The following is a 19,240-nucleotide window of genomic DNA, read 5'->3' on the forward strand; positions in this document are numbered from 1 at the left end:
GCGGAATTAAAGGATGACAACAAGGTATACCACCACCAACATCACGGAACCCAAGTCCGGAACACAACAGAACAGTAAAGGGACAGCCGGGATCGCTATAAAGGATGTTGGTTATGAGATATGTGAGGTTGTTTATGAGTTAAAGGGTGTTGGTTATGAGATGTGGTTATGAGCTATGTGGATAGTGGTTATGAGATATGTGATATTGGTTATGATCAAAGTGGTATGGTTATGAGCCAAAGGGTGTTGGTTATGAGACGTGATTATGAGATATGTGATGATAGCTCATAACTAAGTTATGATCAATTCGATTCTAGTTATGAACAAATATGATTTTGGCTCATAACTATAAAGAGTGACCTGTTTACTATGTCACTTTTAATGATGCGGCTTGTACTTGTCTAATTTGGTTATATCTTATAAGCTAGCTTATTTTGTACAACCCATCAAAAAGCAATAAAAGAAAACTTATTTCTTACGACAAGTTAATACAAATACAAACAAATGATGTGGCTTGTACTTGTCTAATTTGACTATATCTGATAAGCTAGCTTATTTTGTACAACCCATCAAAAAGCAATAAAAAAAACTTATCTCTTACGACAAGTTAATAAAAACAAATTTAAGTGTAAAATGATTTTTTGACATTAATTTTGTAGAAAACAATAAAAACTTGGAGAGAAATTGAACAAATTTTTGACTTTTTTAAATGACTTTTTGATTTTTTTAACATTTTTTTAAACATTTTAAATACTTGCCAAATAGAGCTCAAAATGATAAATATCACAAGAAAGATGCTTACAATTTTGAACCGCTTTGGGTTATAATTACTTGGAAACTTTCTTTGAACTCCTTTAGAAATTGTTAGGGTGTAATCAGCTCGGTTCAGTACGGTTAGTGTTGAGAAAAGTATAATAACAAATCGATCTTTTTGGTTTTGATGATTGAAAAACTGATACAGATCATATACTGCTGTTCAATATTATCGATTTTGTGGATTTGATGTAGAAGAGGGATTTGCTTGATGTTTTAAAGAATTTATAAAAGTTTATAGAATTTGACATTGAAAATAAATGAAGAAAATGTATGAAAGTTGCTTTATAAATATGTCTCACTAGTTTTCATTACAAACATATATTATATTAGTTGCTTATCATATAATGCTCAAAAAACTAAAATATAAAAGTATTTAAATATAATTTTTGATCAATTCAGTTTGCATTAGTATACAAATTTTCAAAAACTAAAACAAGCCGTATATTATGAAAAAATGACCGAAAACTAAAATTTCAATCAATTTCAATAAGTTGGCTCATTTTCATCAGTTTTTCTAAGAAACTCTCGCTAATTTTTCTAAATTATTTAAGAGTAACTTTTAGAAAATATTTGCCCCTACTTGAATTTGAAGGCGAAAAAAAAAAAATCATTTCATACCAAGTCATTTATGCGCCTGGGAGAAAGCACAAAGGACAAGCAATATATGCTATTCCAGAAAATGGTCTTCCATTTCACGAGGTTTGAGAAAAGTTCTCCACAATTTTCCCATGGATTTTAGATCAATTACAAATACACCCTCTAAAATTTATTTAAAATACAATTTACCCCTTATAATTTTAAAAATTACAAATACTTTTCGTCAGAATTTATCTTTTAATAGAGTTCATAAAAAAAAAATATCTGTACTATACTCCTATACAATAATAAAATTACCAGAACTATTAATCAAAATATATTTCTAACACATCGTTAAAAACTATTAATTAACTTAATAACTAATTAATAAAAGGATTAATTTATTATGCGATTATAAATTTAAAATGATAAGATGTAATTTCCAAAACTACATAGAATAATTAATATTTTAAACAAATTTTGAGAGTATATTTTTGTAACGCCCTCAAAATAATAACATTAAACCCATCAGATAAGACATGCATTTACATATAAACTAACCACATTCCTTTATTTCATTGAGTTCCATTACATAAGTATTACATGTTAACATCAAAACAAAATGCCCTACGGGCTTACAGCTTTCCAAGTTAACACTTGGTTACAACAAAGAGTACTAACTCGTTACACATTAAGCCCTTGGCTTGAAGTTACATGTAATACATCAAAAGTAAAACAACTACACTATGTCCGCCTCTAGCCTCCCAAACTATGTCCTTGGAGGTGGCATGCTTCCTGTACCTGAAAATGATATTCCCATATAGGGTGAGCCACAACCCAGTAGAAATGCACTAAACCAACCATGGACATTGACTAAAACATTAGCAATTGATAGTTGGTCAACACTGATACAATCACATAAATAACATATTTATGTCAACGACTTACAAGTCCCAATTACTTTTCATTTTCCCTTTAACAACAGATAAGCATACTAGCTCTATCATCATTTCCACAGATATGTATAAAAACTATATCCACATTCTCAACAGATATGTATAACAACAATATCCTCAGATAAGCATATAAGCTGTATCCACACTCTACAACAGATATGTATATCAACAATATCCACAGATAAGCATACAAGCTGTATCCACACTTCACAAAGATAAGCATATGAGCTCTATCTTCACTTCTCTAGACAAGCATATGAGCTGTGTCTACGGAGTTCATCCCCTATCTCCTCCTAATACCTATCCGGTTTAGAGGTACATCCCCTATCTTCCCCTAAACCGCGGAGTACATCCCCTATCTCCTCCTCTACACATAACGTATATAAACACATTGGTTCTATATACAATCACACAATACACACAATTAATGTATTCTATCAACCGTCAAGTTCCATGACACATTCCATTGATTAGTTTCCGTTTACCTAATCATCATGCATTGTCTACAACAATCTCGACTATCCTCCACCGATAGCCCAAAGCAGTTATTTCTAAAACAGAAAATAAATGCACAAATGGATATTCAATCAACATTCTATTTCCTCATTTCTCACCAATTAATTATCCCAATTAATTAAACAATGTAATTAGGCCATTTTCCATAATTACTATTTCAACCCTTAGGTCCCATTTTCATCAATGATTCAACAATCATTCCATTTTTTTCTATGCCAAACATGCATCTAGGTTTATTATGAATAAAACCCCAACTTTTGTAAAATTACACAAAAGCCCCAAACTTTCACAAAATTACCAAACCAAACCCAACATCTCAAAATACCAAAATTTAAAGACAAAACCCATAGAGAGGAGTAGGATATTCCTACCTTGAAGTTTTAGCCCAAAAGGAGATGAAGACTCCAAGATCAACTTGCTCCAAATCCAAACTTTTTCAGATTAAATCGAAGCTCTCAACACCCTCTACCTTTTTAACAAAGGCCCTAGGCTAGATTCACACCATAGGGAGATCAAACCTTAGAGAGAGTGCAAGTTTAGAGAGAGAGAGTGTCGGATTAAGGGTTTGCTCAAAGAAAAGAAGTGAAAAAGTGATGTTTTAGACGCTGCTGTGCGCTGATATAAAACACGCTCGCTCGAGCGAAGGATTGGTCGCTCGAGCGACCAGACACAGAAAACTCTCGCTCGAGCCAAGAAGTTCTCGATCGAGCGAAGAAAAACCCAGACCGCTCGAGCCACGAGAAGCTCGCTCGAGCCAGGAAATGCAACTCTCAGGTCCAGAACCAGACGCAACACCACTCTCGCTCGAGCGACATACTCCTCGCTCGAGCGAAGGACCAAAAATCTGGGCAGCAACACTAGGCTCCCAAACGCAACTAACCTGTAACAAACCTGCCCAACGCATCTTATAACTCAATATACAAAGTAAAGAGGATGCGAACTAGAAAATAAACAACTACCAACATCCACGGACACATGTCCGGATCACTGTACAACAAGGGTAAACCCGGGATCGCTATAATTTTAATTTACCCTAGATTTTGCAATTTAAATTATTAGCTCAAGACTTTTGCCTTTCCATCTCTTGCAAGAAAAAATAGAATGTAACAGTAATATCATCTCACGTAATATAACATACCAATAAAAAATTAAAAAAACTATTAAATCCACAAAGCTTACCTCCCACTAACCCAACCAAGTTGTGGTCTCCACCACAAAATTAAGGTAGTGTTTGGTAAAATTTTAAAATTATGATTTGAGAATAAAATTATATTTTAAGTTTGTGAGTTTTGAAATTATGATTTGAGTGTGAAAAATTTGTTTAATTATGAATTGAGTTTGGAATTTTGGATATGACATATGATATTTGATTCCAAAATTTACAACTCATAATTAAACACACAACCCAAAATTCTATTCAAAACTCATAAAAAATTTTAAAAAAATTCTGAAAATATTTTTTATTTAAAATATAAAAATAACAGGTGCCAAAAAAATAAATAGAATAAGATAAAAATACTATTTTGGTCAACCGGCTGGACGTCCAGGAGACATCCGGGAGAACGACTGGGTAGATATGTTTCCAAAAGTAGGTGCGGAATCCATGCCACCCAGGGTGGTTTAATGCCAACCAGGGTGCTACTTCATTTGTAACATAGGTCAAGGCCAGCTCAAGGTCCAAAAAAAGAGCATATATATGGTTAGTTATTCCCAAAAAAAGGGGAAGAAAAAAAAAACCCAATTTGTGAAGTTGAGCTACAATTTAGCTGGCATATCATATATATTCTAGCCAATAAATCTAATCACAGACAACACAAACAAGAAATACCCTGCTCCACATAAAATCCAAATGCTTCACTAATAACAACAATAATCCCATAGAAATGTACAATACAAGAAGCAATGTCAATAATCCGAGAGAAATGTATACTATGTGAGGCAATGTTTCCGAAGGGACAAACTACTATCTAGCAGACAATGACGACTTCACCACATTGCACACTCAACTTATATGACTGATAGAAATTGAGAAAATTGTAAATTGGCCACATACAAAAACTCAAACCTTAAGAGAGTACACATCAAAAGAAACACTCTAAGTGAAGTTGCACAATCTAATGCCATAGTCCATAGTCGGCCTTACATCATATTCAGCTTGTGTGGATCTAGTTTTCAAAAAATAATTTTCAGAAAATTCTACATTTTTATTTTTCGTATTTTAATGTTTTCAATGAATTTTTTTAATATTTTAAGCAATTTTTTTTTTAATTTTTAGGCACACCTAACATAAATACACTTAAAAAGTATAATATTTGTAAAAAAATCTTTAAAAAATACAAAAATTCAGTACATTTTCATATTTTTGTATATTTATTAATTTTTAAAATATTTTTTCACAAATATTTTACTATCTAAGTAAGGTGCATCTAAAAAAAAAATGCTTAAAATTTTAAAAAATATTCACTAAAAACAAAAAAACACGAAAAAAAAACTCAGTTTTCAAAAAACTAAATTCAGAAAACTAAAACCAAACACACTTATTACTACAAAAAATTGATCCACTAAACTCACATTGTTGTAAATGCCTTCTTCACACCACTAGAAGAACCAGCTGGAATCACTTTCAACACATTAAACCTCAGAGTCTTCAACAATGGCCTGCAAAGAGGGACATAATCCTACACAGTTACCAAGAAGTAAGTATTGTTATAAAAATTGTGTGATTCACTAAAACAAATAGATTCATGATTAACAATTCAAATTTCACAAGAAGAAACATGCTGGAAAAATTACAAGTAGAAGGAACAAAATTAAAGAATAAAATAAAATTGCAAAAGGAAGCAAACCGAAACCTGCACTAGACAGTCTCCTTAAAACAGATTTGCCCCCTCACCGATTGAGTGCTGGAGGTTCTTCGACGTTTATCTCTTAGGATACGACGGTTAGACTAGCTACAACAATGCACCTACTATGTAGCTTCGGGGAACAAAACTCAGGCAACACTTTCTCACTAGGAAGAATTTAAAACTAGAGAAAAATAGAGAGCAAGAATTTCTAGAGTTGAAGAATGAAGGAAAATGGTCTCGTTTTATACACATGGAGGGAAAGAGGAAGAGGCTCCCCTGCAAAAAATGCAGGATTTAATTTCTGCAAACTAATGGATTATAGTCCATGAATAGAGGAGTTACCAGCTCTATTATACACGTGTTTTGTGTATATATTCTTGTAGCCCACAGATTTAGCTTGGCCAAAAAAGATTAAGACGGGTAGGCTAAGCCCAACCCCCACACTCAATCCAGCAAGCCTCAAGCCTAAGACCAAGCCCAAGCCCAAGATTCAAGATTCATGGATCACAGATCATGGACCACAGACCCGAACCCAGACCCAGACCCAGACCCAGACCCAGACCCGGCCTAGTCCTGGCGGTGCAGGCAACGCTGGCGCGTGGGCAATTTTTGCATAACTAACTTGGACCATAGTCTTGGTCTAAGTCCATCCTTGAAGCATCCATAACTCTCTTCCTTCAGAAAATTTGCATGCCCCAAAGGGCTTACACCCTTAGGCCAAAAATAGGATTTAAATACCCATCAATACTCTCCTCTACAATCAATGTGAGATAGAACGTTTCACACCTTTCCCAACACCTCTTTCATGAAGCGAACTTAATGAGTCAATTTCTCATTCAAATCTTAATGGTTTTTGGTCATTCTTTTTGTGGTATAAAGATTTCATTACAAAGAATCTAAACCTGCTTTAATATACCTCAATTGAGGATTGGCACCCACTTCAATATTGCATTAAAGTCACCAAAAATTATTATTTTCTAACAATCCCCCACATGAATAAAAATGATTGAATAACAACAAACAAACAACGCTTAACAACAAAGACTTGGAGAGAGTGCAATGGAATAACCCTTGCATCGGAAAATGTAGCTTTTAGCTTTGAACACCTCCTAGTGAAGTCTATCGGATTTACTGGCTGCCCAGTGAACACGAAGTCTTGAATTGTTCTCCCATTTATGTAAACCAAGGCAATAGACTTTACATAGGTATTACTCCAACCATTGTTCTGTTCTCACTGTTGTGTCCAATTTGGCCTTGGAACATTAGCCTGGTTCAGTGAGTGGTTTAAAGAATTCGGCCTTGTCAATTCTTATAGAAGCGGCCCCACTTCACACTCACATAGGTGACTCTACTTGAGTATCCTACTATACTCAGCTCAACAGCTCAACACACTAGAGTCATTAAAAGCTCAGATTAACCTCTACATTTGCAGGTATCACTGATAAAAGGGATGGCTGGAGGTTTAACCTCCTTAGTGATATACCACCGTTACACGTAATTAGGTTGTCCCATTGAACCTAGATTTTGGGATCTCCAATCAAATAGGTTGGGTTTCCATTCTAGTAACATCTTAAACTACAGGCCTTAAACCTAGTCTTTTTGACGATTTCTCTACTAACAATTGATTTAACTCTTTGGTTAGCGGATTCGCAATGTTGTCCTTAGTCTAAATTGACAACTCCATTAAAGAGTAGTTGTTATTTGGAGTTATGTCGACGACGAATATGCCTAAACTTTTCATTATACATATTACTCTATGCCCGTCCAATAGTCGATTAGCTATCACAATGAATACAGATGACTGGCACAGGGTTTCGACCAACATGGGATATCTAGAACGAAATGGCGAAGCCATTCTGCCTTTTTTGTTGCCTTATCCAACTCTATAAACTTTGATTCCATCGTTGATCGTGAGATACACGCCTGCTTGGAAGATTTCCAAGACACGGCTGCCCCTCTAAGGGTGAACACATAACCACTAGTGGATTTTGAATCCCTAACATCAGATATCCAATTCGCATTGCTTTAGCCTTCTATTATTGTTGGATATCTAATGTTAGGGATTCGCAATGTTGCCCTTAGACTTCACATAGTCTAAATTGACAACTCCATTAAAGAGTAGTTGTTATTTGGAGTTATGTCTACGACGAATATGTCTAAACTTCCCATTATACATATTACTCTGTGCTTGTCCAATAGTCGATTGGCTATCACAATGAATACAGATGGTTGGCACAGGGTTTCAACCAACGTGGGATATCTTCAACGAAATGGCGAAGCCATTCTGCCTGTTCTGTTGCCTTATCCAACTCTATAAACTCTGATTCCATCGTTGATCGTGAGATACACATCTGCTTGGAATCTAAGACACGGCTGCCCCTCTAAGAGTGAACACATAACCACTAGTGGATTTTGAATCCCTAACATCAGATATCCAATTCGCATCGCTTTAGCCTTCTATTATTGCTGGATATCTGGTGCAATGCAGCCTATAATCCCGGGTGAAACGAAGATACCTTAACACCTAAACGTTACCTTTCTAGTGAGTGGCATTGGGATTGCTCGTGTATCTACTAAGTCTGCTAACTAAGTGGGCTATATCCGACCTTGTAAAACTCATCAAATACATCAAACTCCCAATGACCCAATAATATTCTAGCTGAGAGACACTCTCACCATTATTCTTGGTCAAGTATAGACTCAAGTTTACCGGTGTCCTAGACACACTTGTATCTGATTTACCAAATTTCTCAAGAGTAAGTACAATACCATCAGATGTTCTGGTAATCTTAACACCCAAAATTACATCTGCAAGGCCCATGTCTTTCATGTCAAACTTAGAGTTTAACAATCTCTTAGTAGTTCTAATCATCTCATCGTTACTACTAACAATGAGTATATCATCAACCTATAGACACAAAATGACATAACCTCTTTCAGTGTCTTTGATATATACGCATTTATCACACTCATTGATCTTGAACCCATTTGACAACATAGCATTGTCAAACTTCGCATGCCATTGTTTAGGAGCTTGCCTCAAACCATACAATGATGTGACAAGCTTACAGACTTTCTTATTTTGTCCTGGAGTTGAAAACCCCTCAGGTTGCTCCATGTAGGTTTCTTCATCTAAATCTCCATTTAAGAAAGCTGTCTTTACATCTATCTGATATATCTCCAGACCACGTAAAGCTGCTATCGCAATCACCATGCGAATGGATATAATCCTTGTCACAGGTGACTACGTATCAAAGTAATCTGGGCCTTCTCGCTGCCTGTATCCTTTGATAACTAGCCTAACTTTATACTTATCAATTGACCCATCCCCTTTCATCTTTCTTCTAAAGATCCACTTACTCCCCAAGGCCTTACTGCTTGGGGGCAGATCAACCAACTCCCAGGTATAGTTCTGTAGGATGGAATCAATCTCACTCTTAATTGCTTCTTTCCACAAAAGCCTTTCAGGTGAAGTCACAGCTTCACGGAAAGTTCGAGGTTCTCCCTCTAACATATAAGTCAAGAAGTCCGACCAAAGGACTTTGCGGTCCTAGCTCTTTTACTCCTTGGCTCATCTACTTCCTCAACTTAATCATCGACTTGATCATCTATGTGATCATCTGCATGATCATTGTCACCTTCAACCTCTTTCATGGAACTCGAAATCCCTTCTTAGAGACGACAAAGAAATACATTTTCAAAGAAATATGCATTTCTTGATTCCATGATAGTATTCTTGTGTACATCTACAATAACAGACTTAAACACAAGAAATCAATATTCATTGGTATTATGTGCATAGCCAATGAATATACAATCCATTGACTTCGGGCCTATCCGAACATGCTTAGGTGTAGGTACCGCCACTTCTGCAAAACACCCCCACATTCGTAGGTATTTATATGAAGGCTTGTGGCCTTTCCACAACTCATATGAAGTTTTGTCTACATTCTTCCGAGGTATTCTATTAAGAATGTAATTCGCGGAGAGAATTGCTTCCTCTCACTATAGCGATCCCGGGTTTACCCTTGTTATACCGTGATCCGGACATGTGTCCGTGGATGTTGGTAGTTGTTTATTATTTTGTTTACATCCTTTTACTTCGTATTTGAGTTATAGGATGTGTTGGGCGGATTTGTTTCAGGTTGGTTGAGTTTAGAAACCAAAACTAGTTGCCCAGATTTTTGGCCTGTACGCTCGAGCGGAGGTGTTGGCGCTCGAGCGGAGATTACACCCATTCAGTATTTTCCTGTGCAGCGTTGTACGCTCGAGCGTGGTATTGGCCGCTCGAGCGGGGTTGTCTGAGTGCCGCTCGAGCGTAGGGTTGGGAGCTCGAGCGGAGGTCTGGTTCTGTAAAAGTGCTGGGCGAGTGCATTCTGCGCTCGAGCGGGAGGTTGGCCGCTCGAGCGGAAGTCTGTGAGTGGCCGCTCGAGCGGGGTGTTTTACGCTCGAGCGGAGACCTGGGTTAAAGTCCCGAAATTGTGACTTTTCAAATCACTTTTTCACTTTCTCTTCTCTCTCTTACTTTTCCAAAATCACCATTGTTGAGCCTCTCACTCTAGACTCTACCTTCTCTCTAGGTATTGATCTAGTAGGAGTGATTTACTCACCTTTGGCCTTTACAAAAAAGTTGTTGATCGACGAGGGCTTCATTTTAATCTGAAAATCTCGAGTTTTGGAGAACGTTGGGTTTTGTCGTCTTCTCCTTTGGGACTCCGAATTTGAGGTAGGGATAACCTATTCCTCTCTATGGGTTTTGTCTTTAAATTTTGGTATTTTGAGATGTTGGGCTTGGTTTGGTAATTTTGTGAAAGTTTGGGGCTTTTGTGTAATTTTACAAAAGTTAGGGTTTTATTCATAATAAACCTAGATGCATGTTTGGCATAGAAAAATGGAATGATTGTTGAATCATTGATGAAAATGGGACCTAAGGGTTGAAATAGTAATTATGGAAAATGGCCTAATTACATTGTTTAATTAATTGGGATAATTAATTGGTGAGAAATGAGGAAATAGAATGTTGATTGAATATCCATTTGTGCATTTATTTTCTGTTTTAGAAATAACTGCTTTGGGCTATCGGTGGAGGATAGTCGAGATTGTTGTAGACAATGCATGATGATTAGGTAAACGGAAACTAATCAATGGAATGTGTCATGGAACTTGACGGTTGATAGAATACATTAATTGTGTGTATTGTGTGATTGTATATAGAACCAATGTGTTTATATACGTTATGTGTAGAGGAGGAGATAGGGGATGTACTCCGCGGTTTAGGGGAAGATAGGGGATGTACCTCTAAACCGGATAGGTATTGGGAGGAGATAGGGGATGAACTCCGTAGACACAGCTCATATGCTTGTCTAGAGAAGTGAAGATAGAGCTCATATGCTTATCTTTGTGAAGTGTGGATACAGCTAGTATGCTTATCTGTGGATATTGTTGATATACATATCTGTTGTAGAGTGTGGATACAGCTTATATGCTTATCTGAGGATATTGTTGTTATACATATCTGTTGAGAATGTGGATATAGTTTTTATACATATCTGTGGAAATGATGATAGAGCTAGTATGCTTATCTGTTGTTAAAGGGAAAATGAAAAGTAATTGGGACTTGTAAGTCGTTGACATAAATATGTTATTTATGTGATTGTATCAGTGTTGACCAACTATCAATTGCTAATGTTTTAGTCAATGTCCATGGTTGGTTTAGTGCATTTCTACTGGGCTGTGGTCACCCTATATGGGAATATCATTTTCAGGTACAGGAAGCATGCCACCTCCAAGGACATAGTTTGGGAGGCTAGAGGTGGACATAGTGTAGTTGTTTTACTTTTGATGTATTACATGTAACTTCAAGCCAAGGGCTTAATGTGTAACGAGTTAGTACTCTTTGTTGTAACCAAGTGTTAACTTGGAAAGCTGTAAGCCCGTAGGGCATTTTGTTTTGATGTTAACATGTAATACTTATGTAATGGAACTCAATAAAATAAAGGAATGTGGTTAGTTTATATGTAAATGCATGTCTTATCTGATGGGTTTAATGTTATTATTTTGAGGGCGTTACAACTTGGTATTAGAGCGTACTGGGTTCGAATACTTTGGGTACGTGGGAAGTGATTAGGATCACAATGGGTTTGTCTCGCTTGATAGAGATTTAGATGTAGTATCATATGCTATGTGCTTAAATGCTAACATGCTTATGTGACTATGTGGGTATGGGATTTAATTTCTAGGATGTTGATTGGATCCTTGAGTTTCTGGGAGTCTTGTTGGAAAGGCACTTGATCAATGCTGTTTCTAACCGGAACTCTAGTAACGTCTCGGGACTATCATTATCCGGAAATGAAATTCGTAAGTGCTTATGTGTTTATGTGCTTACGTGGAGTGAATTACAGTTGTCCATGCATTAGGACGTGAGTGTTTAGTTTCGGCACACTTATGAATGTGCTAACGTTCTGTGTTGCCTTTATTAGGATGTCAGGACGAGGAAGAGGTGCTAGGCGTGGTAGACCTGCGAGGCAGGAAGCGCCGTTACCGGGTGAGATTCCGGCAGTGCAGGAGGGAGTTGGGCAGTCCAATGTGGCCGAGCCAGTAGGTCAGCAGGCTATGGGTGCCTTGGCCAGAGAGATAGCAGGAGCTTTGGGTATTCTTAGAGCTGGGAATCAGGCAGCTGAGACAGGGCCTTCCTTCTTGAAAAGGGAGTTCTTCCGGTGTAATCCGGACGAGTTTATCGGGGATCCTAAAGAGCCGCTTAAGGCAGATGAATGGCTCGAACAGACGACGAAGACGTTTGAGATGCTTGGCATCGAGGACGGAGCACTGAAAGTGACCTTGGCATCCTTCCAACTGAAGGGAGATGCGGGTCAATGGTGGAAGTACGAGAAGGTTCGTGTGGGCAGTACTTGGGAGGCGTTTATAAATGCTTTTCAGGAGAGGTTTTTGTCTGCAGCAGCTAGGGAGAAGCTGAGGGATCAGTTTAGCCGGCTTAATCAGCAGGGCTTGTCAGTGGCCGAGTTTGAGGCTACTTTTACCAGTCTGTCCAGGTTTGCACCTGAACTGGTGGCGTCTGAGGAACGCCGTTGCTATGAGTTTGAGCGGAAGTTGAGGCGGGGCCTCAAGTTGAGAATTGGTGGGTCTTATATTCGAGAGTATAGACACCTAGTGGACGCTGCAGCTCATATAGAGCTTATGATGCAGGAAGAGGATGAGGGTCAGAGAGGCTCCAAGAGGAGTCAGGATAGTCAGAGTGATGGCAGGAGACAGAAGGGTTATAACCCTCAGCAGTCTCAGGGTGCAGTCTCTAGATCGACCTTTCCAGTGCCGAGTGGAGGCTCGGGGAGAGGCAGTCAGGGGGAATTCACTTGTTACAAGTGTGGCCAGCTGGGTCACAAGGTTTCTGTTTGCCCGCAGAAGGGTGGGGGTCAGAAAGCTGCTTCTTCTTCAGCTAGACCGCAGAGTCAGGGTTTGGGCAGGGGGCAGCTCTTGACTTGTTATCAGTGTGGACAACCTGGGCACATGAAGAGGTTTTGCCCACAGTTGAGTGCCACTTCGGGAGCGTCTGGTTCTAGGCAGACGCAGGGTTTTCAGCCAGCTCAGTCTGTGCAGGCCTCGAGGGCCAATCCGGGAGTTTCGTCATCCCAGTCTGTGCAGCAGTCTTTTGCTCCGAGAGGTGAGCAGGTAGACCAGGGGCCTACGGGGCGCGTGTATGCTGTTACCACGCAGGATTTAGTACCAGCTCCATCAGTAGTGAGAGGTACTTTTCTGTTTTGCAACTCAGTTGCTAATGTGTTGATAGACACGGGTGCATCTCATTCTTTTGTATCTGCTGCATTTGCATCTGTTTTGGAATTGGAGTTAGCACAGTTAGCATCTCCTATTTGTGTGGTATCGCCTTTGGGTGGTGAGTTGATCCAAAAACAGGGTGTTAGAGGATGTGATATAGAGGTCGCCGATTATAGGCTTCCTTTTTCCGTTTGTTGTCATGCCCATGAAGGGTTTTGATGTTATTTTGGGTATGGACTGGTTATCGTCATACCGGGCTGTTATTGATTGCTACCGCCAGAGGGTCACGTTATGTACCTTGAGCGGGGAGTGGTTCCATTTCTTGGGAGACCGGGTTGGTAGTGTTTTGCCACCGGGGTATGATTCGCGAGGGCGAAGTGAGCTTAGTAGTCTACTTGCCAGCTTTGAGAGTGGTGAGTGTGGTGAGACCCAGGTTGTATTGTCAAGGGTGGTTTGTGAGTATTCGGATGTCTTTCCCGAAGATCTTGTTAATTTGCCACCTCACCGAGAGATAGAGTTCTCTATTGATTTAATGCCTGGTACGGCGCCGATTTCTATGGCACCTTACCGTTTTGCTCCAGCAGAGTTGGTTGAGTTGAAAGTTCAGCTCCAGGAATTGCTCAATAAGGGCTTTGTTCGCCCTAGTGTTTCACCGTGGGGAGCACCGGCACTCTTTGTTAAAAAGAAAGATGGTGCCTTGAGATTGTGTATAGACTACCGGAAGTTGAATCGGGCTACGGTTAAAAATAAGTACCCTATGCCCCGTATAGATGATTTGTTTGACCAGTTGAAGGGTTCCCGTTGTTTGTCTAAGATAGACTTGAGATCGGGTTACCATCAGTTGAGGGTCAGGGAGGAAGATATTCCTAAGACGGCATTCCGTACGCGGTATGGCCATTACGAGTTTCTGGTGATGCCATTCGGGCTTACCAATGCACCGGCAGTCTTTATGGACTTGATGAACCGGATTTTCCGGGAGTTCTTTGACCGATTTGTGGTTGTCTTTGTGGACGACATCCTTATCTATTCGTCTTCTGAGGAGGAGCACGAGGCACACTTGAGAGTGGTGCTTGAGTTACTTAGAGCCCATAGGCTGTATGCCAAGTTTGGGAAGTGTGAGTTCTGGCTGAGGGAAGTCAAATTCTTAGGCCACGTGGTATCCGGGGAAGGGGTGTCTGTTGATACCTCCAAGGTTGAGGCAGTGCAAGATTGGGCACAGCCTAAGAGTGTGTTTGAGATCCGCAGTTTTCTGGGATTGGCTGGGTATTACCGTCGGTTTGTGAAAGATTTCTCCAGGTTAGCGTCACCGTTGACTAGACTGACTCGGAAGGGAGTCAAGTTTGTGTGGAGTGAGACTTGTGAAAAGTCGTTCCAAGAGTTGAAAGTTAGATTGACCACCGCTCCGGTGTTGATTATTCCGGAGAGAGGGTTGGGTTATGCGGTTTATTGTGATGCCTCACGAGAGGGTTTGGGTTGTGTGTTGATGCAAGAGGGGAAAGTGGTAGCTTATGGCTCACGTCAGTTGAAAATACACGAGAAGAATTACCCCACACACGACCTAGAGTTAGCAGCTGTGATCTTTGCCTTGAAAATCTGGAGGCACTACCTTTATGGTGAGAGGTTCGAGGTATTCTCGGATCATAAGAGTTTGAAGTATCTGTTTACACAGAGAGACTTGAATTTGAGGCAGAGGAGATGGATGGAGTTCATCGAGGATTATGATTTTGAGTTGCATTATCATCCGGGAAAGGCCAATGTTGTGGCCGATGCCCTTAGTAGGAAAACCATTAGTGATGTAGCTTGTATAGCCATCCGGGAATGGGAGATGTTGGGAGCACTTGGCGAGTTTGATTTGCTACTGGGCGAATCTGTCGAGGCTGCGGCCTTGTTTTCTGTTGTTGCGCAGCCTACACTTGTGATTAGAGTGTTAGAGGCACAGAGAGGTGACCTTGAGGTAGAATCCCTCCGAGAGAAGATCTCCAGTGGGAAAGTTGAGAAGGGTTTGACGGTGTATCCCGACCTGAGTGTGAGATACCGAGACCGTTTGTTTGTACCGGAGTCTTGCCGAGAGGAAGTACTCCGAGAGTTTCATCATTCGCGCCTTGCGGTGCATCCGGGAGGTACTGAGATGTATCAAGATTTGGGTCGCCAGTTTTGGTGGCGGGGTATGAAGAGAGATGTGGCTGTTTTCGTATCGAAGTGCCTTACTTGTCAGCAAGTGAAGGCCGAGCATCAGAGGCCAGCGGGTTTGTTGCAACCCTTGCCTATTGCCGAGTGGAAGTGGGAGCATGTCACTATGGACTTCGTTGTAGGTCTTCCGAGGACTCAGCGGGGTAGTGATGCTATTTGGGTGGTTGTAGACCGGTTGACTAAGTCGGCGCACTTTATTCCTATGCGCGTGAAAGATTCGGTAGATCATCTTGCCGACTTGTATATTCGGGACATAGTGAGATTGCACGGGGTCCCAGTAACGATCGTCTCAGATAGAGATCCTCGTTTTACTGCTAGGTTGTGGCAGAGTTTGCAGAGTGCACTGGGCACTAAGTTGACCTTTAGTACGGCTTATCATCCTCAGACTGACGGGCAGTCCGAGCGTACTATTCAGATCCTCGAGGATATGCTTCGGGGTTGTGTCCTGGATTTCAGTGGGACGTGGGAGAGGCACTTGCCATTGGTAGAGTTTGCCTACAACGACAGTTTTCAGTCTAGCATCGGTATGGCACCGTTTGAGGCCTTGTATGGCCGACCGTGTAGGTCTCCAGTGTGTTGGGCCGAGGTGGGTGATGCACCTTTGTTGGGTCCAGAGTTAGTTGGGGAGACGACGGAGAAAGTTGAGCTTATCCGTAGGAGGCTTGTTACAGCCCAGAGTCGACAAAAGAGTTATGCCGACCGTAGGAGGAGGCCTTTGGCGTTTGAGGTAGGTGATCATGTCTTTCTGAAAATATCACCTAGACGAGGCCTGATGAGGTTTGGGAAGAGTGGGAAGTTATCCCCTCGGTTTATTGGTCCTTTTGAGATCCTTCAGAGGATTGGTGAGGTTGCTTATCGATTAGCCTTACCACCGCAGTTGTCCGGAGTGCATGACGTGTTTCATGTGAGTATGCTTCGGAAGTATGAGCCAAATCCATCACATGTGCTGGATTGGAGCGATTTAGAGGTAGATGAGGATGCCTCGTATGAGGAGAGACCGGTTCGGGTCTTGGATAGGCGGGATCAGGTCCTGCGTGGCAAGACCATTCCTTTGGTGATAGTCTTGTGGAAACATCACGGAGTGGAGGAAGCCACTTGGGAACGTGAGTCGGGAGTCCGTGAGAAATATCCGGACTTATTTGTTGATATGTAATCTTGTATTTAAATTTTACTTTTTGTTGAACTTAAGAGCTTTTAGATATGTCTTAAGTTGTGAAACATTGAAAATGTTTTGATTATTGGAAGTATGTTTGGAACTTGCCTCATATGGAAGTTGAATGTGACACTATATGTGTTGAATATATTGTTGAAATTGGAAAGATAGTGCATAATGTTAATGCATGTTGAAAATACATATGTTGTTTACATATTGTGATATGTCTCTTGTTAAAGGGATGGGATGACCGGTAATGGGTCGAATTGTTGAATGTTAAATTGTAACATTGTCTAAAATGAAGGAAAACTTGTTTTGAAAACTTGTGCTTAATTTCGGGGGCGAAATTCTTTAAGGGGGGGAGGTTATAGCGATCCCGGGTTTACCCTTGTTATACCGTGATCCGGACATGTGTCCGTGGATGTTGGTAGTTGTTTATTATTTTGTTTACATCCTTTTACTTCGTATTTGAGTTATAGGATGTGTTGGGCGGATTTGTTTCAGGTTGGTTGAGTTTAGAAACCAAAACTAGTTGCCCAGATTTTTGGCCTGTACGCTCGAGCGGAGGTGTTGGCGCTCGAGCGGAGATTACACCCATTCAGTATTTTCCTGTGCAGCGTTGTACGCTCGAGCGTGGTATTGGCCGCTCGAGCGGGGTTGTCTGAGTGCCGCTCGAGCGTAGGGTTGGGAGCTCGAGCGGAGGTCTGGTTCTGCAAAAGTGCTGGGCGAGTGCATTCTGCGCTCGAGCGGGAGGTTGGCCGCTCGAGTGGAAGTCTGTGAGTGGCCGCTCGAGCGGGGTGTTTTACGCTCGAGCGGAGACCTGGGTTAAAGTCCCGAAATTGTGACTTTTCAAATCACTTTTTCACTTTCTCTTCTCTCTCTTACTTTTCCAAAATCACCATTGTTGAGCCTCTCACTCTAGACTCTACCTTCTCTCTAGGTATTGATCTAGTAGGAGTGATTTACTCACCTTTGGCCTTTACAAAAAAGTTGTTGATCGACGAGGGCTTCATTTTAATCTGAAAATCTCGGGTTTTGGAGCACGTTGGGTTTTGTCGTCTTCTCCTTTGGGACTCCGAATTTGAGGTAGGGATAACCTACTCCTCTCTATGGGTTTTGTCTTTAAATTTTGGTATTTTGAGATGTTGGGCTTGGTTTGGTAATTTTGTGAAAGTTTGGGGCTTTTGTGTAATTTTACAAAAGTTAGGGTTTTATTCATAATAAACCTAGATGCATGTTTGGCATAGAAAAATGGAATGATTGTTGAATCATTGATGAAAATGGGACCTAAGGGTTGAAATAGTAATTATGGAAAATGGCCTAATTACATTGTTTAATTAATTGGGATAATTAATTGGTGAGAAATGAGGAAATAGAATGTTGATTGAATATCCATTTGTGCATTTATTTTCTGTTTTAGAAATAACTGCTTTGGGCTATCGGTGGAGGATAGTCGAGATTGTTGTAGACAATGCATGATGATTAGGTAAACGGAAACTAATCAATGGAATGTGTCATGGAACTTGACGGTTGATAGAATACATTAATTGTGTGTATTGTGTGATTGTATATAGAACCAATGTGTTTATATACGTTATGTGTAGAGGAGGAGATAGGGGATGTACTCCGCGGTTTAGGGGAAGATAGGGGATGTACCTCTAAACCGGATAGGTATTGGGAGGAGATAGGGGATGAACTCCGTAGACACAGCTCATATGCTTGTCTAGAGAAGTGAAGATAGAGCTCATATGCTTATCTTTGTGAAGTGTGGATACAGCTAGTATGCTTATCTGTGGATATTGTTGATATACATATCTGTTGTAGAGTGTGGATACAGCTTATATGCTTATCTGAGGATATTGTTGTTATACATATCTGTTGAGAATGTGGATATAGTTTTTATACATATCTGTGGAAATGATGATAGAGCTAGTATGCTTATCTGTTGTTAAAGGGAAAATGAAAAGTAATTGGGACTTGTAAGTCGTTGACATAAATATGTTATTTATGTGATTGTATCAGTGTTGACCAACTATCAATTGCTAATGTTTTAGTCAATGTCCATGGTTGGTTTAGTGCATTTCTACTGGGCTGTGGCTCACCCTATATGGGAATATCATTTTCAGGTACAGGAAGCATGCCACCTCCAAGGACATAGTTTGGGAGGCTAGAGGCGGACATAGTGTAGTTGTTTTACTTTTGATGTATTACATGTAACTTCAAGCCAAGGGCTTAATGTGTAACGAGTTAGTACTCTTTGTTGTAACCAAGTGTTAACTTGGAAAGCTGTAAGCCCGTAGGGCATTTTGTTTTGATGTTAACATGTAATACTTATGTAATGGAACTCAATAAAATAAAGGAATGTGGTTAGTTTATATGTAAATGCATGTCTTATCTGA

General features: G+C 40.1%; 1 long non-coding RNA gene across 1 annotated transcript in view; it reads right to left on the minus strand.

Moving 5' to 3' along the window:
- Positions 1–19,240, minus strand: part of LOC114276357 (uncharacterized) — a 76,043-nt gene that overhangs the window by 48,726 nt on the left and 8,077 nt on the right. The window contains exon 5 of the long non-coding RNA XR_014344372.1: positions 5,436–5,522. This is a non-coding gene — a long non-coding RNA (uncharacterized LOC114276357). The remainder of the gene's footprint in view (positions 1–5,435; positions 5,523–19,240) is intronic.

The sequence above is a fragment of the Camellia sinensis genome, chromosome 11, assembly GCF_055761805.1.
Source record: "Camellia sinensis isolate YWXY chromosome 11, ASM5576180v1, whole genome shotgun sequence".
In the NCBI taxonomy this organism is placed as follows: domain Eukaryota; kingdom Viridiplantae; phylum Streptophyta; class Magnoliopsida; order Ericales; family Theaceae; genus Camellia; species Camellia sinensis.